Here is a 26,211-nt window from a genome sequence, read left to right on the forward strand (position 1 = left end):
AATTTAGTCTTAGTCTTAGTCTTGTGCCAAATGTCCTTGTTAGTTTTAGTCATATTTAGTCATTCACGTACCTTTTTTTGTTAGTCAAGTTTTAGTCGACTAAAAGTCTCGTTGTTTTAGTCTAGTTTTAGTCAAAAGAAAACTCAAGGTATCTTAGTCAAGTTTTAGTCGATTAAAAGCCTTTTAATTTTAGTCTAGTTTTAGTCAAAAAATTGTAGTCTTTTTTTTTTAAAATAACACATTATTGCTGAGATTAATACTGATAAACATTTCAGTAAAAAAAAGTGTTTCACATATGTTTCACTCGAACTTGACCGCACATCACATTTTTTACTTTATTGATACTGCTTTTAATCGTAATGCAAAGACCGGTCATCGGGATATAAGCTGTCATGTACAATAAAAGAGCCTGCGGAGCGACAGGAAATATAATTTAACACAAAAAGCCTGACTAGACCAGGGGTGGACTTGCGCTCGGACGAATTGTTTCTACGCACACACTAAACAGCGCAAAGCCGCGAACTTCTTGTGAATATTTTAAAGGCGTAACAGCTGATTAAAAAGCAGAGACAATTGTAGACGAAAATGAAGAGAGATTTTATCTTAGTTTTTATTTTATACAAAACATTTTCGTCTCGTCTTTTTTCGTCAACAATAATGCATGTTAATTTAGTCTTAGTCAGCGTTTTTGGACAGCGGTGCAGTCTTGTCATCGTCTCGTCTTAGTCATGAAAAAAAAAGGTTGTTGACGAACATATTTCGTCTCGTCTCGTCCGACGAAATTAACACTAGCCGGTTAAAATGTTCTTCCACAAGACGCATGCAGTTGTGTTTATTAACCGCTAGAGCGTGAAACAAAAACAGCAGCGCGACAAATAAACTGCGTACCTGTGTAGTGTGTACGTGTGTCTCTGTTGTTAAAGTTTATCGTTTAATTTGATAGATGGCCGTTTGTAAATAATTTACAGAAGATGAATTACATTTTGTTGTCCAAGTATCTGTTACTTTGTTCAGTGACAATAAAGTTGAATCTAATCTAACCAGGGGGGCACGGTGACTTAGTGGTTAGCATGCTCACCTCACACCTCCAGGGTCGGGGTTCGATTCCTGCCTCCACCTTGTGTGTGTGGAGTTTGCATGTTCTCCCCGTGCCTCGGGGGTTTCCTCCGGGTAATCCGGTTTCCTCCCCCGGTCCAAAGACATGCATGGTAGGTTGATTGGCATCTCTGGAAAAATTGTCCCTAGTGTGTGATTGCGTGAGTGAATGACGGGGGAGAAAATGCAAACTCCACACACACAAGGCAGAGGCGGGAATCGAACCCCCAACCCTGGAGGTGTGAGGCGAACGTGCTGACCACTAAGCCACCGTGCCCCCCAATGCCATTCAATTCAATTTATTTGTCTAGTACTTACATATAAATTCAGGATATACATTTTAAATGTATAAATTTCTCTCTAATGATCAAGCCAGAAGTGACAATGACGAAGAAAAACCATAATGACGGAGAAAGTCCTGATTTATGATAAAAGCTCCAGATGTTTTGCCGACGCAGGTGAACGTAGCGTGTCAACCTTTTCCATGTTTATTAATATTGCAGGCTGTGAAATGGCATAGCGTGTGAGCTCCAGCTCCCAAAGTATCCGGGAATGTAAAGACACGGCGGTGTAAGAGTGCAGTGTTTTCATTAATCGTACACACACCGTATATTCTCGTGCATCAGTGTGGCTTTTCAGCACCTGTGTAAACTTCAGGCGTAATATCTGCCCTGTAAAGATCTAAGGATTTCCTTGTAATAATCAACTCAGAAATTTTTAAACAGTTCACTTTTTTTTGCTTGGGTACGGTTAGTTTATTGTTAAAGATGTTTTTAAACCTGAGAAAGAGAGAGAAGTCCAGATAACTCATCCCTGCGGCTGGGTTTTTTTAAGCTGGTTTCTACTGAAATGTTCCTCATCGGATGTGGAATTATTCGCTCGACATACCATGTAAAGTTGATTGTCAGGTTGCTTCCTGTTTAAAGTTTTGTGACAACGGGAAAACGGAGTGCAGAGGAGATGGACTGCGTTATTAAGATGTAAAATCAGACGTTCGTAACTATAAAAGCAAACAAGCCCCGCCCACAACACAACAAATCCTGACTCGATCCATGGGGGCGGAGTCAAGCGTTCATGTCCGAGAGTGAGGATCCCCCTAAAGGAGTTGACCTCTTCTTCCTCCCTGACCGCTGGAGAACCCGAGGGCTACATCACAACACTGCAACACCAGAGCAGAAACATCTGACTGGGTTTAGTGCAGTCATTAATAACGTAAAAAAGCTCCACAGAATCTCTGCAGACTGACAGGACTCGTAACTGGAATCAGCAGTAATAACTTATTTACAGTATGTGAGTGACACCAATGAAAAAGGGTGAATAAGAAGAAAGGAATAAGATCCTTATTGAACGTGGCATGTTGGGAAATCGTTCAAGGAAGTCTATTGACTTTTTGAGGAGGTTTCTGCCATAATAACAGAAGACAAAGATATTTTACAGCTTCTTCACACATATGATTATACATTTACATTTACAGCATTTAGCAGATGCTCTTATCCAGAGTGACTTACATTTTTATTTCAGTTTATACACATGAGCAATCGAGGGTTAAGGGCCTTGCTCAGGGGCCCTGCAGTGGCAACTTGGTGGACCTGGGATTCGAACCAATGACCTTCCGATCAGTAGTCGAACACCTTAACCACTAAGCTACCACATCCCTCATCCCTATTATACCAGCAGCTCTCAGACTGAAGTCCGCTCACAGGTCCCCTGTATAACTGTCTCCTCCTAAACAAGAGCAGATTGTAGAATTTGGTTTTATAAAATGAGATAAAGTTCTTCTATTAGTTTATCGATGTTATTAATAATGCCGTGTTATAACAGTTGTCTTTATGAAATAAAAATCCCTCGGCATCTTACTGTACACAACCTGTTTGTCAAACTGAACGAATTTAATTCTAACCTCACAAAGTATATCATTTTATTCCCCGTTTTTTTCTACAAATAACTCTATTTTTATATTTATTGTGACTGTTTTTTTATACTATTTAATTTTATTCCAGTCAATTCTCTTCTTATTCCCACTTTTTGTTTAATTCATTCATTCACTCATTTTCTACCGCTTATCCGAATTACCTCAGGTGTCATCGGGCATCAAGGCAGGATACACCCTGGACGGAGTACCAACCCATCGCAGGGCACACACACACACACTCTCATTCACTCACGCAATCACACACTACGGACAATTTTCCAGAGATGCCAATCAACCTACCATGCATGTCTTTGGACGGGGGGAGGAAACTGGAGTACCCGGAGGAAACCCCCGAGGCACGGGGAGAACATGCAAACTCAACACACACAAGGTGGAGGCGGGAATCGAACCCCCAACCCTGGAGTTGTGAGGCGAACGTGCTAACCACTAAGCCTCCGTGCCCCCCTCCCTTTTTGTTTAATTCTCTTCTTAATTTTATTTTATTTCAATTCTACTTTTAATGCTAGTATATTCTATTCCATTTTATATTCATTTTTCTCCAATTGTTCCTTTTTATTCGATCTCATTTTATTCTGGTTTTTCTTTTCCTATTATATTCTCCTTTTAATCTCATTTCTATTTTATGCTCTTCTTTAATTTGGTTTAATTCTATTCTATTTTATTGTCATTTCTACTTTCTATTTTATTTTATTTGTATGATTCTTTTTTTTATTCTGTTCTCTGTTTTATTATACTTTTTTGCATTTACTTTTTTATTGTACCTTCATTTTATTATATTTAATTTTATTTTTTGGACACAAACAGTCGATAAAGCACTTCGCTGCGTGTCGTACTGTGTTTGGTTGTGTATTTAACAAATAAAAAATTTTAATTTGAAATTGAAGTTAGAGTTTTTGAAGTTCTCTTAGATAAACTTTCCAGCCTCTTAATTTGGACAAGATTTTTATATAACGTATATATTTAAGTATCTTAAAGTAAAACCTGACACGATATTCACAGTTGTTGTACAGTATGTTGTATTAACTATACATCTATATATCTACGTCAATTTTATTTATTTTTTTACAATTCTTGAACATTTAATAAAAAAATTTTTTTTTTAAATGTACGAAACTAATATTAAACTGTACTGTATGTTGATTAATATCTGTAATCTGTAATCAGGGCACCAGATAAGAAAAACCGCATGCTGTAGAGACGACAGAGTGCCGCTGAGCCACTGAGACTGATACATATTGATTATTACTCTTGGTATTATTTGTGGTGGAGGTTCAGGATGGTTACAGAAGGTTAACGCTCGCCAAGGGCAATAAATGTTCCGATCCTGCTTTTGTTTCCATCTCATTACAACACTGCAGTTACAAGCAAAACAACTTCCACATTTGAATAAAGATAAACTTCACTTATCACATCTGGACATATGGAGGCCAGACCTGTACATCAGATTGCTTAGTACAGTATGTCCATATGTCCATATCGCTTTCAGTCCGTTTCCACTTACTTTCCTAAAACTGATCTGAACACGAACACGTGTTTCTCCTGGTCGCTCCGTATGGATCTGTAATAAAACAGTATAGACTTCTCTAAAATCTCATGGTTCTGTCATCATCTTTGTAGGAGTTAAAATTTATTTTAAAATAAAATCTTTCCGTCCATCGTCGATTACGCACTAAGCACGTTCAGTCTTTCATTGATTGATTTAATGATTTATAGATTGATTCGTTTATTGATTCATTGATTCATTGTTCGTAAACACTTCTTTCATTGATTGATTTAATGATTTATAGATTGATTCGCTTATTGATTCATTGAGTCATCTTTCATAAACGCTTCTTTCATTGATTGATTTAATGATTATTAGATTGATTCATTTATTGATTCATTGAGTCATCTTTGAGAGACGATCCCAGGAACATGGAAACTTTTTAAGGCAGAATTTAACAGCTGATCCAACTAACTTACAGTATTTATCAGAACTGGAAGCTTCACCACCATCATGTTCAGGCATATTAGTACATATGATGATAAATAGAAATGTATAATTTTCCTAAAAAGTCGGTCTTGTGAAACAGAACTTCCAGTTCATAAAAACAGACATTTCTCTCGTGTCAAGAAAATAAAAACAGTGTTTTACATTAAACTGACTCTCAGCCAGCGTGCAGATGTTAAGCAGTGGTTCACAATGCGTGTATATAAGACACCAAGCAGGCTTGTGTATGCGTGTAAACCAGGCTGACAAAACAATTCTGATGTAACGTAACACCAGAGATAAACAGATTAAACCATCTGCTAGAGTTGAAAAAGAATAGAAATGTCATTGTGTTACAGCCCTACGTCAGTAACACAACGGGAGCTGATGGAGTGATGAAATACTTGGCGAAAATCTTAAAAATCGCATCTTTGGCTGTGACGTAAAGGATAAAAAGGAGAAGAAGATCAAGGTCTTGTCTTTCCATCTCCAGTTTGTGTTTAATATATTTGTCTGTCACAAAGAAACCATACAGCATAAGGTTGAAAACAGATGATTGGCCCTGATTAACTTTAAAAAATAAATAAATAAATAAAAATTGAATGAAAAGTTTTGGAGGGGTACGGTGGCTTAGTGGTTAGCACGTTCGCCTCACACCTCCAGGGTTAGGGGTTCGATTCCCGCCTCCACCTTGTGTGTGTGGAGTTTGCATGTTCTCCCCGTGCCTCAGGGGTTTCCTCCGGGTACTCCGGTTTCCTCCCCCGGTCCAAAGACATGCATGGTAGGTTGATTGGCATCTCTGGAAAATTGTCCGTAGTGTGTGAGTGTGTGAGTGAATGAGAGTGTGTGTGTGTGTAGGCACAGGCTCCCTGTGACCCAAGGTAGTTCGGATAAGCGGTAGAAAATGAGAGAGAGTGAGTTGAGTGAAAAGTTTTGGTACAGAAACAAAAGGATGAAACTAATAACTTTAGTTTAATAATTTTCCAGTGGTGGGTTTACAGAATCTTACGCAAAGTGTTAGTGAAAGTTAGTCATGCTTAAAGTAGGGCACTTCACCATGGTCTTTATTTATTTATTTGTTTGTTTGTTTGTTTATTTATTTATCCCCTTAGATGGTGTGTATGATATTGTCCTGAATTCATTTTTTTTCTATACCTGGATCAGGTTTTTGATTTCATTCAGATTTATGACTGAAATAAATGTTTAATTAAATAATCTGTAAAAAATCCTTCATGAGAGCCCATTAGTAGAAGAAGAAGAAGGTCAGAAGGAGAACAGAGTCATTGTGTGATGCACACACCACACACAGCTCATGTTTCCTGTAGTCGGGACAGGAAACACAGAAAATCACAAAGGTCAAGGAGAAGCAGCTGAACTTCCTCAGTGAAGCTTATGAAACACGTCGTTTGCATGAGGTTAATGTTTATTTGCACGTTATTTACGTTATTTACTTGGCTCTCGTACAATAAGTTTGATGACCCAAACATTCTTTTTATTTTATTTTTTTTTTTAGTCTGTCGGTCAAGCAATATGTGGTATATTTCTGTGTTGTATAAAAACCAGCGCAATAAAGAGTCACGGTTTTGTCGTGAAGTGCGTCTGAGTAGATCTAATCTCTTTTCTGAAAGAAATTCAAGAAGTCATTTTTTTTATTAATCTTTATAGATTAATAAAAAAAATGACTTCTTGAATAGATTAAACGTTCAGGAATTGTATTTAGGAAAGATTCCAATTTTCGGAGAATATGTCCATAGTTATGATGTATGTAAATTTCTAGTTAAAAACACTTTTTGTACATTTCCAGTTATATACAGTATGTGTAATAAGTCTGTCTGTGTTTTACCCTGTTTCTGTCTGCTGTCTGCCCTGCTGTTAATTGTTTGCTCCGCCCACTCATTGGTTACCATGGACATTGATTGAACTCCATCTCTCCCTCAGGTGTGTTGTCTTTGTCTCTGAGCTGTGATTGGTTCCTGTTTGTTATATCTGCTCTGTTTGTTCACTTCACTGGTGTTGGTCGTTGTTTCATGTATGGTGTGTTCATGTCTATGTTCCTGTTTTGCTCAGTGTTCTGCCCTGTTTTGTCTGTTTGCCTGTTTCTTGTTTCGGTTTATTAAAAAAGATTGAACTGCACTTGGATCCTCGCTCGCCTTTGTTTCACCGTGACAATATGAATGTGTTCATGCTAATAAATGTAAAAAAAAAAAAGTTTACATATTTATTAAAGAATTAAATTAATATTAATATTAAATTAAAGAATATTTTCATCGGTCAATTGGTATAATAGACATTTTATAGCTATTAAATAAAGTTTTCATAAACATAAAGTACATTTCTTTAGTTACATCAAAATATTCCATCAGTACATTTTAACTTATTAATAAATATTCTCATAGAAAAAAAATATAGTAAAATGTTTTTTAATTATTTTAAATTATAATTATCAATAAAAAAAAAAATCCATGTAACATTTCTACATTTAACAAAAAATTATTAAGAATTTCATAAAAGAATTTAAAAAAATCTGTAGAAATGTTTTTTTTTTTTAAACTTTCTATAGCTATAAGGTAAATTTCTAGTTATTAATAAATCTTTAAATGATGATTAAAGTAAATAGACTTTCATCGTTAACATAAAAAAAATTCTTTGACATTTATCTTTAATGTTTCCGAAGTTATACATCATAAGACCTAAAATTACTAAGGAGAACTTTAAAAGCATGATTAGAGTATATTAGTGTACAGAAGAGATCCTGAGTCTGATTCCACCTGGAGATGTTTGAATAGAGAACTAAAGCTAGCTCAGCAATATGAGGGCTGGCGATGACTGTTCTATGTGATGAATCATCGTAACTTCATGCCTGGAGCAATGAGTGTGCAATTGAAAGGGAGTGGAAAGTCTAGTCAAAAACAAACACTCAAAAGGCACAAGGTCGGGGTCAGAGGTCAGCGAATGTCCGGTAGGGGGTCTAGCCAGGGGCCGAAGTCACACAAAAACTACATTCTGTGCAAAAACAAAAAAACTGATATAGACCTACATGCATGCTGGATAAATCCTCCCAGTCAGCTTTATCATAACTAGAGACGTTTTCTCGAACACGTTCCCTCATGTCACTGTACTTTATGAGAAACATGCAAAAGAAAACACAGCAGTGAGTAACAATCTAAAGAGGTCACATGACCCGGTGATTCGATCTCTCGTAAAATCCCTACTCAGAGGAAGAGAACACTCAAGCACAGAGCAGAGGGCAAAGGTGGGTGTGTGCGCGAGAGAAATAAGAGAAATAAAACGCCGTCCGTTCGAGACGCCTAGCACAGTCTCGTGCGGAGGTAAAGCTGATTACATGTGTACTGCGTTTGTGCGGGATTAAGATGACAAGACGGGGTTTCTGGAGATAGAGAAGTGACAGAACAAAAGAAAGACAAAAGATCAAAGAGGCCTGTTTTTCATCTGAAACACACACACACACAAACACACACACCAACCATTTTACATGAAGGCCACAGAAATAAATAACAAAATAAACAAGTGCTCCAGCTGCCACAAAAAAAAGATGAAACGTGCGTATGAATCGCTTATGCAATAAATCTTCGATGAAATCCCCAGATGTGCCACAATTCTGCAACTCTAATATTTAAAATATGTGTGTTTGGACCATTTTGCTCTGTAGGTGTGTATAAATACTATAGTAAAACGAAAAACAGGCAAATTTGTACAGATTCAAACAATGGTGTCAATATTTCTGATCTATTATTATTAATATTATGGGGGTACGGTGGCTTAGTGGTTAGCACGTTCGCCTCACACCTCCAGGGTTGGGGGTTCGATTCCCGCCTCTGCCTTGTGTGTGTGGAGTTTGCATGTTCTCCCCGTGCCTCGGGGGTTTCCTCCGGGTACTCCGGTTTCCTCCCCCGGTCCAAAGACATGCATGGTAGGTTGATTGGCATCTCTGGAAAATTGTCCGTAGTGTGTGATTGTGTGAGTGAATGAGAGTGTGTGTGTGTGTGCCCTGCGATGGGTTGGCACTCTGTCCAGGGTGTATCCTGCCTTGATGCCCGATGACGCCTGAGATAGGCACAGGCTCCCCGTGACCCGAGGTAGTTCGTATAAGCGGTAGAAGATGAGTGAATGAATGAATGTTCATCAAATAATAGGTTTAAGAAATAAATTGTTATTCTCTTACATCTACTTTAAAAATGTAAATTATTATTTATTCTGTTTGTTTGTTGCTTTCTGCTGGTCTGTAATGTCTTAATAACGTCTGAATCATTAATCAGTAAAATAAACATCATACATGAATAATAAGGTGAGGTTACTATAGGTTACTATACTAAGGTTATCAATAATCTCACATCATCTATTAAAGCAGCTTTACTGTAAAGAATGGATTTCTTTAATCGTCTCTGAGGTCACTGATCCCACGTGCATCATATATCGTTTGTCTTTTCTTTCACTTTGGCGGCACAATCGGTCCTGTGCATTGTAATCATAAGCTTATAAGTCATTATAACACCTGCCATCGGGTAAAGTTCTCTCAGGCATGCGATCCGAGCTAACTCACATGATCCGTAAATGATCGAGGTTAAAACTGGACCTGGAAAAGGTCAGAGAGATGCCAGGAGACAGGATGGGAGGAGGAGGAGGAGGAGGCGGAGGAGGAGGACGGAGGAGGACAGGTGTAAGATCGTGACGAATGGGTGCTGTAGTGATAAATGCAGCAATTAAAGCAAGTAATGAAAGCAATCCCATTCAGTCATGAGCAGCATTAAGATCAGACTACATCTCCTTTATCTTTCCATATCTGCTTTAAGAAGGTGAAGATGTGACAACACAATGAGAGAGATGTGGTGAAGGAGCACACATCTGGTGTCCTGCCTGGAACACGTACATTCACTCTCACTCATTTTCTACCGCTTATCCGAACTACCTCGGGTCACGGGGAGCCTGTGCCTATCTCAGGTGTCATCGGGCATCAAGGCAGGATACACCCTGGACAGAGTGCCAACCCATCGCAGGGCACACACACACACTCTCATTCACTCACGCACTCACACACTACGGACAATTTTCCAGAGATGCCAATCAACCTACCATGCATGTCTTTGGACCGGGGGAGGAAATTGGAGTACCTGGAGGAAACCCCCGAGGCACGGGGAGAACATGCAAACTCCACACACACAATGCAGAGGCGGGAATCGAACCCCCAACCCTGGAGGTGTGAGGCGAACGTGCTAACCACTAAGCCACCGTGCCCCCCACATACATTCATAACAATTCAAAATATAGTAACAGTAAATATATAGTAACAATAATAATAAGAATTTGCAAATCGCAGAAGTCCACAAATTTGTAAGCATTAACAAAATTGTAACAATTCACGCAAAAAATTCCGAAAAAATCTCAAATTCGTAGCCATTTCAGCAACAATTCACAAAATCGCAAGAACAATTTGCACATTCCTAACGGTTCACAAATCCGTAACAATTTCCACAACAATTCAGTAATTTGTAACAATTTTGACAATTGGCATGATAAACACAATAAAACATCACGGTGCGGTCATATTAAATATAAGCTCAATGGAACACTGCTCGGCCAATCAGATGATATATAATATCCAATAGCATTGATGATGTGTCATTCTGTAACTTTTGGAACATGTTGGTTTGACGCTTATCAAGTAGATTTAATGACAAATCTAACTAATACCACATACAGCATACAGTATATCCTCTATAGACTACGGCCTGAAAGTCGCACTCACTTTCTACTGGTAATCCATCTGTACTTTATCACAGTGTAGCTGAAAGGAAGTAGTTACACAAACAATAAGGGTCTATAGGAGTGGTTATGGTTATGTGGGTTATGTTGACAGTGCAGATCAAGCATGCATGTAATGTCAAGAACATATAAAAAAATGAGTGGTCTACGCCTCCAGCACTGTGAATATGGGAAAATTGCTTACATGTGTCAATCAAATGAGTAATACACAGCAGGGAGGCTATTGTTAAAATGACAAGTCTGAGCGCTCACCTCAGAACGTATAGGTTTTGATGCTAATTGGCAGTTTGATGGCAGGAATCTGAAAGTTTCTGCGTATAATCACAACAGAAAGTAAAGCAGCATGTCCGACACGTTGGACCTCTTTTATGTCCTTTGTATTTCATGACTGCTCATAATCCCCGAACGTGACATGCGTCTTCCTCGTCTATATACAGGCATGTTTTAAAACATGTGCTCTCTTTCTTTCTATCTTTCTTTCTTTCTTTATTTCTCTCTTCCTTTCTTTCTTTCTTTCTTTCCATCTGCACTTATCATAACCATATGAATGTCCTGCAGCCGTAACATATGATCTTATTTAACTCTTAAGACCAGCAGTGTTTAATAAATCAGACTCAGGACTAATGACGCCAATGCAGGAAACATAGGAAAATAAACATATGTAAATTATTGGCACTTTTTTCCTCAATTATCGACTCGATTCTAATCAAAGGAATCTCACGCAATTCACTATGATCTAGAGGCGCAATGCAATAACACTATCTTCGTTTGAATTTGTTTTACTGCACCGAATATAGGTTCGATTCCCACCTCCGTCTTGTGTGTGTGGAGTTTGCATGTTCTCCCCGTGCCTCGGGGGTTTCCTCTGGGTATTCCGGTTTCCTCCCCTGGTCCAAAGACATACATGGTAGGTTGATTGGCATCTCTGGAAAATTGTCTGTAGTGTGTGATTGCGTGAGTGAATGAGAGTGAGTGTGTGTGTTTGTGTGTGTGTGTGCCCTGAGATGGGTTGGCACTCCGTCCAGGGTGTATCCTGCCTTGTGTATCCTGCCTCCCCGTGACCCGAGGTAGTTCGGATAAGTGGTAGAAAATGAGTGAGTGATTGAGTGCACCGAATATTATTAGCAGCTTCCTGAAGTGGGAGTGGCTTAAAATAGAAAGATATGAATGTTGGAAAATCCTGGAAAATCTTGCTAGTACAGTTATTGTTATTGTTTGCACCTGCTTCTGATATTTCTTAGCTCAAATGATTTTTTACCTCTAGTCTCAAGCAGATGCCCAGGTTTGGTCAAGGTTTAAAAAATAACTCACACAATACTGTGCCTCTTAACTGTTTCTATATTTGTATGTGTTTAGAACATATTATCATTCAAATAATGTATTCGTACTGAGTTTCTCTCCATCAGAGAAGCGGAGCAGGTCGTATCACAGGCGAAGCTGGATTAGCTCTCGCATCTCGTAGTGAGGAAACTCATGACAGCCCATTACATTTCTATTACAGCAAGACAGCTGTACAAACATCATGGAGATTTAGGTGGGTTACGAGCAACAAACCCTGACACCTCCAGGCCAAGGGTGTACTGACTATAGAGTGTTAACAGCCTCCTGGGTTTCAGAGGTAGAACAATGCGATATAAAAAGGAAAAGACGCTACAGTAGTAGACTGAGATCTAAAAAGTGTTCATCTATTATTTATAAATTCACAATAATTCACAATTTTGCAGCAATTTCCACAACTCAAGTATAACAGTGTTTTTTTTTTAAATGCCGGAGACTGACAAAAATAAATTATTTAAATTATTTATTTTATAAAAAAAGGACAAAAAAAAATCTACTCTCAATAATTGAAGATATTTCCTCAATGTATCAAGAAAGAAGTTAGCAAAGAAAGTTAGCACACTTTTTTTGACAACTTAACTTTTAACTTCAAACTTATCTTTTTCCAACATAAAACCTGCCATTTAAAGCAGAACAATGTTGATAAATCACCTCCGATATATATTTTTGCACAAAATATAGGATTCATGCAGTGGTTAGCCAGTTCGCTAGCTGTAGAGAATTCAAACTATTATTATATACTACTGTATTTTCTAACTAGCTAACATCAACTAGCTACTGACCATTTGTGAATAAGGGCATTAATGTTAGCAGGATATGAGTGACTATGAAGCAAACGTGAGATCAGAAACTCAACACTGTTATCCGGTTTGTAGCGTTAGCCTAGCGCGCTTGACTTTAGCCGCTTTCTCGGACGCACGTCACACATTTAAAACACTTTTGTGTGTATTTTTTCTATGTTTTATATGCCTATTGTGCAAAACTATATCAAATGTTCGTATAATTGCTTGGTGTGAGATTTATTTGGCATTCACAGATAAATAAATGTGAAATGTGTAAACCAAAGTGGCATGAAATATTTAGAAAAAAAAAATAATTAAACTTTGAAATCTGCACAACCACATGGATTTGATTACGGTCAAGAAAAACAACATGCGCCGTCATATGCTAACATTAACTCGCCTTGTTTCTGCAAAAGGCAAAAAAGCTTTGCTGACAGATTGCATACACACAAACACACACACACACAAACACACCTTATTCACACCTTGACAGTTAGCAAACTTCGAACATACCCAGAAGAAAACCTGAGCTAATTTGATTAAATTATAGATAAATCACTGTTTCTGAGGAAACAGCTAAACATTCAAAACAGAGCTCAACATGTGAGACTGAAATCTGCTATGAAGGGAAAGCTTCAAGTTCACTTCATCCTAATTTCCTGCGCTTGAACCATATTTAAGATGTCGGTCTTTAACAGACACACAGATCACATTGTGTCAAAAGTCAGTATCTGTTGTGGCATTAAAATCTTTCTGGCTTCTGATATATATATATATATATATATATATATATATATATATATATATATATATATATATATATATATTATTGAGCAATTCTTGAAAGTATCAAATCCTCAGACACGTCAGGTGAAGGTCATGTGTTTCCAGAACATCCATTTTACTTTCTTGTATCTTCAGCTGTCATAAATTCATGATTTGGTTTCATGGAAATCTAAAGATTAGCAAACAAAAGCCAACAAGCTAGTTAGCTAGTGATTATCTTCTCATAACAGTGCATCGTATTGCGTGCAGCATAGCAAGTTTGACAAAAAGTCGATGGGTTGCAAGTGTAGGGAATAGTTTTGGATTCTGAATAGCATCTATGACTAGCATGTTTCACTAGCATTTTTTCTAGAAATCTTTACGCTTGAGGTGAATATAAATTATATTCGCCATATATGTTCAGGTTTAGTGTTTCGTAGATTGTTCGTACACTCAGATCACATCTTAGCTGATGTATGCAAATTAGCTAAACTTAGTTATATACCAAATGTAAATGTTTGCTTTATAAAAGTCAGTAGGGTGTCAGGGTGGCTGTATGATTCCCGGTATAAACACGAAGGTTTCTTTTTTTTTTGTTATTTCTTGCCATGTGTTTTTGTTTATGTTGTGTCTCACGTGTGTCTCACGTTGAACCGTTTGATCCTGATACTGTTCCCATTTCTGCGCACCAGTTCCTTATGTTTCTTTGATTATTTCCCCTATTTATACCTGTCCCCAATCGTCCACACGTTTGCTGAGTTGTGGTCACCTCATTTCGTTTCTTGTTAGTCGCTCCTTGTTTTTCATTATGTCTGTAAAAATACCCTGTTTTGTTGCTTTCTCTACATACTGTATGGGTCTGATTTCACCCTGTGGAGGCATTCACCTTTTCTGACAAAGGGATTTTGTCGGTCAACAAAAAAAAAACAGACAAACCAAAAAGAACTTGTGGTGTTTTTCTGTTTTCCTGGATTTTGGTGTTGTTTTTCTGTTTTCCTGGATTTTGGTGTTGTTTTTCTGTTTTCCTGGATTTTGGTGTTGTTTTTCTGTTTTCCTGGATTTTAGTGGTGCTTTACAGGTTACAGGTCCACAATTGAATTTTATTTTAAATGTAAATAAACAAATCACCTTCACTGCTAGTCTCAGCCACCCAGATATTGATTTATCCACCTCTTTTCCAATGGTCTACTACTCCAACTTTTTTTGTCTGCCTTTCTAGTAAAAACATCAACGGTAATGTAATAAACTGATGGGGAGAAGTCGTGGTCTAATGGTTACAGAGTCTGACTCCTAACCCTAAGGTTGTGGGTTCGAGTCTCGGGCCGGCAATACCACGACTGAGGTGCCCTTCAGCAAGGTACCGAACCCCCCCAACTGCTCCCTGGGCGCCGCAGCATAAATGGCTGCCCACTGCTCCAGGTGTGTGTTCACGGTGTGTGTGTGTTCACTGCTGTGTGTGTGTGTGCACTTTGGATGGGTTCACTTTGGACCGTACTTAGCCGTATGTCACATCACTTTCTTTCTTAGATTTTGATTATTGTTACGGTACTTCCTGAAGTTTCTGCAACCTCCTTCTCCTATTACTGTAACCCAACTAATAAAACAACATTTACTATAACAAGCACTCACCCAAACCCAGATTTCTGGAGATAAATTTAATAATATACACCGAATATATTCACAAAAAGTTGAATGAAAGAAGTTAAATCCTGTCTAACGAGCTAAAACAGCAGACAGTACATCATGGCTGGGATTTGGTCCACAGACTCGGTGTACTTCCTGTTTGAGTAACATCGCCATGGTTACTGAGAAGTTCAGAAGTGGTTGCAGTAAACCACAGAACTGCTCGCTGACCCCTTGCTGTGTGAAGTGACCCAACACAGGCATTCATATAAACCAGAGGCAAACACCTTCATAAACATAGTGATTAACTCAAAGTATAAGTTCGAACCAGGATGTGTTGGTTTCCAAGCTTCAAAATCCAATACATACATTTTTTTTTATTGACCAAAATGAACATTTCTGGAAAGCAGGAATAAACATCATGGTTCTTATAAAATTTGATTAGATCTCAAGATTGGGAAACAATTTGTAAGGATTTACTGCTGCTTCACAGCTGCATGGCTCATGTCTAAATATAAAACAAATTTATAACAATACGTTCTGCGAGATTTATACGACTTATGGTCATAGTTTTGAATCACGACCCTATTTGTATTAACTCTAAACTTTCCTGCTTGTTATAACTCCTATAGGGTGACATCAGGCTGATATAACTGCTGTTCCTGTTCACCTTCATCAGATCAACCAACACAGACTAGATTAACGCTATAAGAGCCGAACCAGGAGCCTGTAAAACATAAGGGAACGAGTGATTTATGAGAAAAGTGTCTGAGTTCTTGGTTGATTTCAATCAGGAAACATATTTGATGTAGCGTTGCTAAATTCCGGGCCTGTGAAAGTTAGAAACGCAGTAAATTTTATTTTAAGTGCTGCTTTGGAGGTCTAACAAATGAAAAGCACACTCTTGGTTTTATAGAGGGTGTAAAAAATTCTCTTCTATCTTGCTAAATTTCCATTTTGCTCCAAAAAAAACTTAGGAAAAGCATTTTCTCAGAATTACTGTTGACGATAGATGAATGCTGTCTGTTTGCTGGAGAAAGACTCGATAATATTTGTCCTACAAGTCATATTTCTATCACCAGGAAACTGGAGAGCAAATCTAAATAAGATTAATTTTAATTGTTTAGGTTTCTTGTGCTCAGTAACACAAACACACACTCTCTCACACACACACACACACACACACACACACTCACACACATACACACATATACACACACACACACACACACACACTCACACACACTCACACACATACACACATATACATACATGCACATACACACGCATATTTACACACACACACACACACACAGACTCACACACACACAGACACACACATACACACAGACACACATACATATACATACATACACATACACACACACATACACACACTCACACGCACATTTACACACACACACACAGACTCATACACATACTGTATACACACACACATATACAAACACTCTCACACACACAGACACACACACACACACAAGCACACACACACACACACATACACACACACACACACAAACATGCGCACAAACACTCACACACACTCACACACGTATGCACACACACACACATACATATACACACACACACACACACACACTCACACAGGCACACACACAAATGAACGATTGCTATGTACAGGAACTGCCTTCTATTATTCCCAAATTACAACAACACTCATTAAACTCTTTAACTTTACAGCCTGCAGCTCGGACAACATCAAAGCGAACTTTGTACGAAATGCTAAGCACCAGTATTAATTACATCGTGCTCAACGTTTCTGTTCAAAATAATGTCACAATTTGCAATTCACAAGTGAGTCAAATAGAGTGAGATAATTACCAATTGTTATCACAGAATTGGAAAAATGTGTCTGCACATTCAAAACAACTTCAGCATGCACAAAGACTTATAGACTGTAAATCCGAATTAATAAGGACATTAAAAAAGAAAGCCAGCTGTTCATTATTGGATCGTAAAATACGAGCCAGAGAATGAGGTTTTGTTCATCATTGTGCATAACATTGCTCAATGTCTTTCTTTTTTTTTGTTGTTTTTTGCTTCAATTTAAATTGACATTTTAAACCAAACATACAGAGTGAACAGATTTGCTGAGATGTTTTGCCTTAGAGATGAGAAGGTGAACTAAAGACAGATTTTTCTGGGGTTTATTTTTTGCTTAATTATAAACAGAACCTGACCAGTTGCATCACAATTTAATTAAAATAACACGTAACCACTACTTATTAACGAGTGGGAGAAACCGTGACTTAGTAAAGCAATAGGAACAAGCTAATTAAACCATGGAAACAATTAAGTAATCATTACGATAAGTTAAGTTTTCTCTTTTTTATCTCATGAGAACAAGATAATAAAGTCTTGGGAACGAGACCATTCGAATATAGAAACAAGATAATTTAGTCCTCTCTTGATTATGCTATGAGAAAAAAAGTTGTGGGAACATGAAAATGAGATAATAATAATATAGAAATGTGACTAAATAAGTTGCGTTAGAGAATCGATTTAATTTATGGCTACAACTTGTGAGAGAACAAGATAATTAATTGGTAATTAAGTCATGACTACAAGATAAATACACTTCCAGAATGTACAAATTAGTTAAAACAAAGATAAATAAGACACATTAATCTGATACATTACGTTGTGAGAATGAGACGATTAAGACATGGCTACCACTTTGAAATGCTAGGAAATGAGATAACAGACCCATAGAAACAAGATAATGAAGAAATAATTAACATAATTAAGTCATGAGATGATCATAAAGGTATGAATCGTGAATGTGCTGAGTAGCAAAAATGAGATAAATATTAAGTTAAGTCATAAGAATGAGATAATTAAGTTATGGGAAGAAGATCGGTTAGATGTGGGAATGAGATAATTACGTCACGAGAATGAGATAACTGTGTTGTGACTTATGAGTAAAAGAAATGATTAATGGCATCACATCTTTGGGGCCAAACACAATGACTCCTTTTTTTGGTTAAACGCTAATTATCTCGTTGTCATGACTAAATTATCTCGTTTCCACACCTTATTAAATCACAGACATGCTTAGGTGATGCATTAGGATCCTGTTCTCATGTGTTATTGTCATGGTCATGCATAATTTACAGACTTACAGACATTTCTGAGCTGAGATTGAGCCACTAAATGATCACCGAATGATTTCCACAGTCATACTGTATGTACACATAATGTAATGTGTAACCTGAACGTTCACATTTTATTCTCTTGGCTAGATATCAGACATCTATCCAGTCTTGGAGCACATTAAAGACTCCCAAATCTGATTTGAAAAATATTTGCGTTCAAACAGCTCTGAAAAAAAATCAGATCTGCATCCCATTAGGGCAAAAAATCCGATTTGTGCTACTTTGATTTCTTTATATGAACATAGCCTAAGCCAATTTTCTCCAACACAAAGATTTCAGCTGTGGCGTTTGAAGTGAAATCTAACTGTAACCTACTGACCTGAAAACTCATGTAAAAGTAGAGGTGGTGCTTTTATGCTAAACATTGTTGGAAGTTTGTGCTTCTGCACCTCAATTTGTTCTGCTCCTGATTCATATGGTTCTCATATGGCCCGCATTCTAAAAGCCTGAAGAAACATTCCTCGATTTCTCCAGGGCAGAACATAATCACTCTGTACATAGGGATGAGTGTGTATTCACATGTCTCGAATTTTATCCTGGAACTCCAGGTATTGACACCTTCACCACCTCTAAAACACCTAATACTTCAATCTGAAATCCAAGCCAATAGTGTTAATTTCGTCGGACGAGACGAGACGAAATATGTTCGTCAACAACCTTTTTTTTTTCATGACTAAGACGAGACGATGACAAGACTGCACCGCTGTCCAAAAACGCTGACTAAGACTAAATTAACATGCGTTATTGTTCACGAAAAAAGACGAGACGAAAATGTTTTGTATAAGATAAAAACTAAGATAAAATCTCTCTTCATTTTCGTCTACAATTGTCTCTGCTTTTTAATCAGCTGTTACGCCTTTAAAATATTCACAACAAGTTCGCGGCTTCGCGCTGTTTAGTGTGTGTGTAAAAAGAATTCATCCGAGCGCAAGTCCACCCCTGGTCTAGTCAGGCTTTTTGTGTTAAATTATATTTCCTGTCGCTCCGCAGGCTCTTTTATTGTACATGACAGCTTATGTCCCGATGACCGGTCTTTGCATTACGATTAAAAGCAGTATCAATAAAGTAAAAAATGTGATGTGCGGTCAAGTTCGAGTGAAACATATGTGAAACACTTTTTTTTACTGAAATGTTTATCAGTAATAATCTCAGTAATAATGTGTTATTTTAAAAAAAAAGACTACAATTTTTTGACTAAAACTAGACTAAAATTAAAAGACTTTTAGTCGACTAAAACTAGACTAAGATACCTTGAGTTTTCTTTTGACTAAAACTAGACTAAAATGACGAGACTTTTAGTCGAATAAAATTTGACTGACAAAAAAGGATATGTGAATGACTAAATATGACTAAAACTAACAAGGACATTTGGCACAAGACTAAGACTAAGACTAAATTAAAAATAGGTGACGAAATTAACACTAAACACATATGGACATGAAGAGACCATACAAAACTCCACAAAAGCAGTAACTGAAGCTTAGACGTGAACCAAGAACTCTAGAGGTGTGAACAGCAACAGTACCCATCACTGTCACAACAGAATATTCATTCTCCACTTCAAGAACCATCAGGGATAGCAAACATAAGCAAAAGCAGATATCTTGACAAAGGTTTTGCGATCTTTCACATGTATCTGATACCATGTTTCTGAGTCTAAAAAGTCTTCTAATGCTCCTTTTCCACCGAGGTAGTTTGAGTGAAGGTTCGGAGCCTAATTTAGAACCAGTTCTTTCTTTTTCGTCAGCCAAAGCACCGGCTCTGAACCAGGAAAAGTGGTTCTTAAGTAGCACTGAAACGTTGCTGGTCTAGACTTAAGAACCGCTTGCGTTAGGGGCTGTGGGTGGGGCTGTGGGCGGGGCTACTGTTAGCGCATTTAATAATATACCTTAAGTATACTAATGTTTAATACACTTTTACTTTACCGCGATATGATACATTATCAGCACACATGATAGTAATTAGCTACATGCTAAGGCTAACTTTTTTCTGTGTTAATGATAAAATAATGTTATGTATTTTCTCGATTACAACCTCCGTTTATACAGATTACATGGAGCTGCACGTACACGTTGGATTCGCCGCGTTTGGATGCTAATGTAGGTTCACAAAGCCATGAGCATTAACAGTAAAGCAACATCTGCCATTGTTGATGTGTTTGTGTTTGCCGCTGCTCCGCTAACGTTGCTGTGTAACGTGACACGTATACAGTGACGTCAGACTCGGCTCTGTGACGGCTCTCTAACCGATGGAAAGGCAAACCGGTTCTTAGAAGGTTCGCCAGTGGAACTAACTTTGAACCAGCACCAGTCCTAGCTCTGAACCAGCACCCGGTTCTTTTTGGTGGAAAAGGGGATTCTAAAACACTGACTCATGAGCCAACATAGGCAACATCCATCAGTGTTATGTTTTTAGTGCCTGGAACTTGTTCTTATGTCACAATACAATGGCTAATAAAGATCTTATTCAGTTCAAGAGTCTTGATCTAGGAGTCTTGATGTAGAATGGAGAATGATAACCCTAATCTTACACCCTATTATCTTGTGTTTTATGCTGAAAGGCACAAACTTCATCCCAGCTCCTCAGCTCCTCGACCCAGTTTCAGCACTTGCTTCCTGAGAGGTCTGTGTGCAGGGGGCCATGAGTTTATTATGGAACGGTACAATTCAGCTTTTGATCTCACACCATATAGTTTCCCACTGCGAGATCCCAGCGATGTTCCACTGCCACGCACAAACGGCTCATAAAAACCTCCAAGCCGACGGCTTCGCGTTGCGTTTGTACAGCTGTTTCTGTTATTGCATGCAGTCATGAGGGGGGAAAAAAATTCTGTCTTGTAAATCCTAAAATGTAATCCGATCCTCATCCAAGTCATGGCAACGAATAAGATACTTAACACACACGCATATTTTACAATACCTTATCTTTAATGTTTTTAATGGAAGAAAAAACGTGAACCGTCACGATAAAGACTTCTTGAAAGCAGGCTAATTAGAAGCAGGCGTTTGATACTATTCCGCTATTCCAGGGATTGATTTGCTTTACCATAAAATAGAAGGGATTACAAAGATCAGTGCAAGGGCAGACTGTAAAAATCCTCAAACAAGCCACAGGGGACCTTACGGTCAAGAGGACGATGGTTAAGTATAGGCAAGGTTTTCTCTAATGTTCATAAGAAAGGATAAGTAGTGGTCGTAGGAGGAAATCGCTGGTGTTGCTAAATATTTGAATTCCAATCAAATATTAAAAGACTAGATTTTTTGACTTAAGCATTAAGCATGCAAATGTAGTTTGTCCTCCAAGTAGATCCCATTAGATTCGAGTAGAACCCATTTAGAAGGTTTAAACACTATCAAAGGTCCTTTGAGGAACTCAAAGCCCAAAGTGCTTACAGTACCTTCCATACAGTACACAGCATTAAACCTTCTGGACTGTATGTGATTGCCAGCTTGTTGTATAACGATAATCATTTTATCCAATGATAGAAATGTTGCTTGGGTCAAATCGGTTTCAAATGTTTTTACAGATTAATACTGGCTTCCGACTTTCTTAAAACTGATGGGGTTTGGCACAGGATTGGACTGTGGGTTTGTGAGGCCAAGCTTCATGCTGATTGCTTTCAGAATAGGGAGATCTGGTTGTACTAGAAGATCTACTGCATCCCTTTTTCATTTTTTTTCATGGGGTGAATAGGGATTGAGAAGTTTGAGAAGGCTTTACTAAAAAGTAAACTGCAGCTAACCAGAAGGAAACCACATGGCATAGCCGTACTAAAGGCCTTCGGAGATGTTTACAAGAGTTAAATTGTTTTTGCGGTTTGAATGCATGTCCTCCAGAACTGCAGGTGGTGCTTATCATTTTCATGACAATTTCCATAACAACAAGAAGAAGAGTTGTTGGAAATCAGTAAGGGAGGCACTTATTTCCAGGGATTTCAGAACAGCGTAACAGATATTGCGTCATCGGGTAGGCGTGGCCTATTTGATAACCTAACCCTAACCCTAACCCTAACAGTAACCCTAACCGTAGTTTTTGGTTGTTTATTTGTTTTCCGAAAACAGCTTAACTGTAAAATAATAAAGCATAATAAATATAAAATATAAAATCTATCTGTATGACTGTTTTGTCCTTCATTATCCATCGTAGGTACGCTCTTTTATTTATTTATTTTTTTGAAAGAGGGCGTTTTCCAAGACCTCCAGAAGCCACACCCACTTTACGTCGCGGTAACGAAACCCCTGGAATTTAGTGAATGCCAAATCAGTAAAGAAAAAGAAGAAGAAAGAACTGGTTATGTTATATACAGTAGTTTCATATTTACAAGGAGAAAAGGAAAAAAGAAATAAGACACATTTGCTTCATGAGATCATTAAAATGAATCCATGCTTGATCGAGTTGAGTCTAGCAGGCTAGTGAAACCTAAAGGATACTGCAAATGGATCGTCTTGGACACGCCTCATTTGTAGCAATCAAAGGTTTGGTTGTGTAGCTTGTTCATGGATGGCGTTTCGGGCCAGCTGTGATGTACGCACCACAGTGAGCAAAGCCTTTGCACAACATCCGGTTTAGCCACAATTACATCACAGTTTTCATGGAATCTAACTGAACGTCGTCTCCTTGTAAAGTACGCCGAGGTCTTAAGGCTTTGGCTTAGTGTGTGTGTGTGTGTGTGTATATGATTGGCCTGTGGACAGCTTGTCTCTGTAATCATGATTTAAACCTCATCACAGTGACAGAATGAGGTCGTGGACACTTATGAGCACTTAAAAGCTTGCCACAATTGAAATCCCAGAGGTACATCGACTTCTGGGAAGTTATGCAGCTCGACTCTACAGAAAATGTTTGTAGAAAATAAAGGCCCTGTAAACTTAATCGCAGGTCACCAGATGCAGACCGCACAATTAGTCTCCACCAAATTAAGCCCTCGGCTGCAAAGCAACTGGTGGACAGCTTGTCTCCTGGCACAGTCGAAGAACCGAGAGCCTGTCTGACAAGGTCAAAGGCCTATAAGTCCTCAATGGCCTGCAATAACATGGGTTTCAATGGAACAGGGGAATTGTGGGAAGTATCTTAGGTCTGGTACCGAAAGAAAAAAGACAGCACAGTTTGTCCAAATGTGTAACTCTAAACTTTTAACAGTTCACACAGCTTACTTTGTTTAGAAAAAGGTAAAGTTAAGGTCAGAGACAAAGTCAGCTTACGTCCTAACAAAATCAACACACAGATACAGGTCAAAACCAGGAAGAACTACTCTCTCACTCACTCTCACTCATTTTCTACCGCTTATCCGAACTACCCCGGGTCACGGGGAGCCTGTGCCTATCTCAGGCGTCATCGGGCATCGAGGCAGGATACACCCTGGACAGAGTGCCAACCCATCACAGGGCACACACACAAACTCTCACTCACTCACACACTACGGACAATTTTCCAGAGATGCCAATCAACCTACCATGCATGTCTTTGGACCGGGGGAGGAAACCGGAGTACCCAGAGGAAACCCCCGAGGCACGGGGAGAACATGCAAACTCCACACACACAAGGTGGAGGCGGGAATCGAACCCACCAACCCTGGAGGTGTGAGGCAAACGTGCTAACCACTAAGCCACCGTGCCCCCCAGAAGAAGACCTACTCGAAAAACTAAAACAAACCCTAGAGCACGGGCAACTACAACTCAACACAACGACAATGGTGAGACCGTGCAACATAACAAAGACACAAGAGGGTGTATAAATATAAAAACTAATCAGCAGAGAGCACCTGGACACAATCGGAGGCATAGCAATGGGAACAAGACCAGATTCTCCACCAAAGCTCATGTGAAAAGCGTGATCAGGATGGAGCTCCTGCATCCATCTCCTTCATCGACAACACAGAAACTCATGATCTAAATGAGTTATTCTGTGGAATGTTTAGTACGTACGATTCATTCAATGTAGGCATGCAAGTTTAGATTAGTTTAGAAAAATTCACACTCTTTTTATCTCTAATCTTTCTTTTAGGTCACTACAGTACAGTATATGACTGACATTATCCTGTGTATATTAAAGTTATCCTCTTCAAAGCAATAAAAAAAAACCCTAAATTGCCCACTTAGTGGGAAACTGCAGTGTGTATAAACCGCAGCAGTGTGTGTGCAACACATTTTACTATGATTCATGCTCATTAAGGAGAAAAATGCATGTTCCTTTTAAAGCATGATTAATTTCCCATGAGTCACAGGGGCAGAGGAAACGTTCGTTCCTAAACAGGGTGAACAACTGCAGAGTCACACAGAGCCGTGGCTCAGAGCGAAGCATGGGGAGAAGCAGAGGAACAGAGGCACGGCTGAGACATGACCTCGTCTGGCAGCAGAAATCGCTCCCATATGGAGCAGCAGAAAAGGCAACACAAGGATCGACTCACGCTTTCTGCTGCCAATTAGTTTCCATCAGCGTGGATGTGATGACACGGATTCTATAATATGGAAAATACTAAACAGTGTCAAGTGCTTAAATGACAAAAGATGCAAGCTCTTAAACGGTCATGACTGTGCTATCCAGGCGTTTCTCCAAATATAGTATGGAACCCGAATCAGCTTCGCTTGAGATGAACCACTTAATGATCTACAACAGGTCAAATCAGCTTAACCCAGCTTTTGGGATGAGTGTGAACAAACTTTAAGTGCTGAGAGTTTGAGCCTGTTTCTTTTTTACGTCAGACCTCGCCTTTTCAGACCTCGCTTGCCAGAAGGAACGATGCGTAATCAAACACCATTTTGAAGCTCCATATGTGATATTTACAACACTATTTACAAGTTTATCAAACGGTCCAAATCTTAGCCGTTTATCAAAGGATCTAAATCGTAGCTTGCTATCTGAAGACATAAATCTCAAGATGTTAAGCAGGACCCATAAACAAAAACCACATGTTTGGGCTTTAGTAGATTACTGATGTATAACATTAGTTACACAAGTTACCATTTAAAAATTCATTTAAGAATGTTATCACAGCTTGTACTAACTGATGTGAGAGAATCTGACAAATCGGTAGTCCTGGCACACAAGGCATAAAGATACTTATGGGCATAAAAATAACTTTTCAGGGCTTTTAGTTGTTTTTTTTTATTCAATGATATACCAGGAGACACCAGCACTTGTTTCCTCTCTTCCTCAACAACCACTCACTCACTCATCTTCTACCGCTTATCCGAACTACCTCGGGTCACGGGGAGCCTGTGCCTATCTCAGGCGTCATCGGGCATCAAGGCAGGATACACCCTGGACGGAGTGCCAACCCATCGCAGGGCACACACACACACTCTCGTTCACTCACGCAATCACACACTATGGACAATTTTCCAGAGATGCCAATCAACCTACCATGTCTTTGGACCGGTGGAGGAAACCGGAGTACCCGAGGAAACCCCCGAGGCACGGGGAGAACATACAAACTCCACACACACAAGGCGGAGGCGGGAATCGAACCCCCAACCCTGGAGGTGTGAGGTGAACGTGCTAACCACTAAGCCACCGTGACCCCCTCCTCAACAACCAGAGAAAGCAAAAACCCACTTAATTTCTCACTCACTTATCTTACTATTAACTTTTGCAGAACAAAATCTTTCACTTTCTAGGTTTATTTCAATCAAAGTTGTTCATCCTGAGATGCTTTTCTGTTCGTAGTTATTTGAGCTACCAAAGCCAAGGAAAAGATTCCAAAGCTCCAAAAACTCTATGTTCCCTTCA

At 38.7% G+C, this 26,211-nt stretch overlaps 1 protein-coding gene across 1 annotated transcript in view; it reads right to left on the reverse strand.

Moving 5' to 3' along the window:
* The window catches only part of LOC132856077 (collagen alpha-1(XXIII) chain-like), a 107,886-nt gene that overhangs the window by 24,728 nt on the left and 56,947 nt on the right, over positions 1–26,211 (reverse strand). The gene's annotated exons all lie outside the window — the stretch shown is intronic.

This window comes from Tachysurus vachellii, chromosome 13, assembly GCF_030014155.1.
Source record: "Tachysurus vachellii isolate PV-2020 chromosome 13, HZAU_Pvac_v1, whole genome shotgun sequence".
Lineage (NCBI taxonomy): Eukaryota > Metazoa > Chordata > Actinopteri > Siluriformes > Bagridae > Tachysurus > Tachysurus vachellii.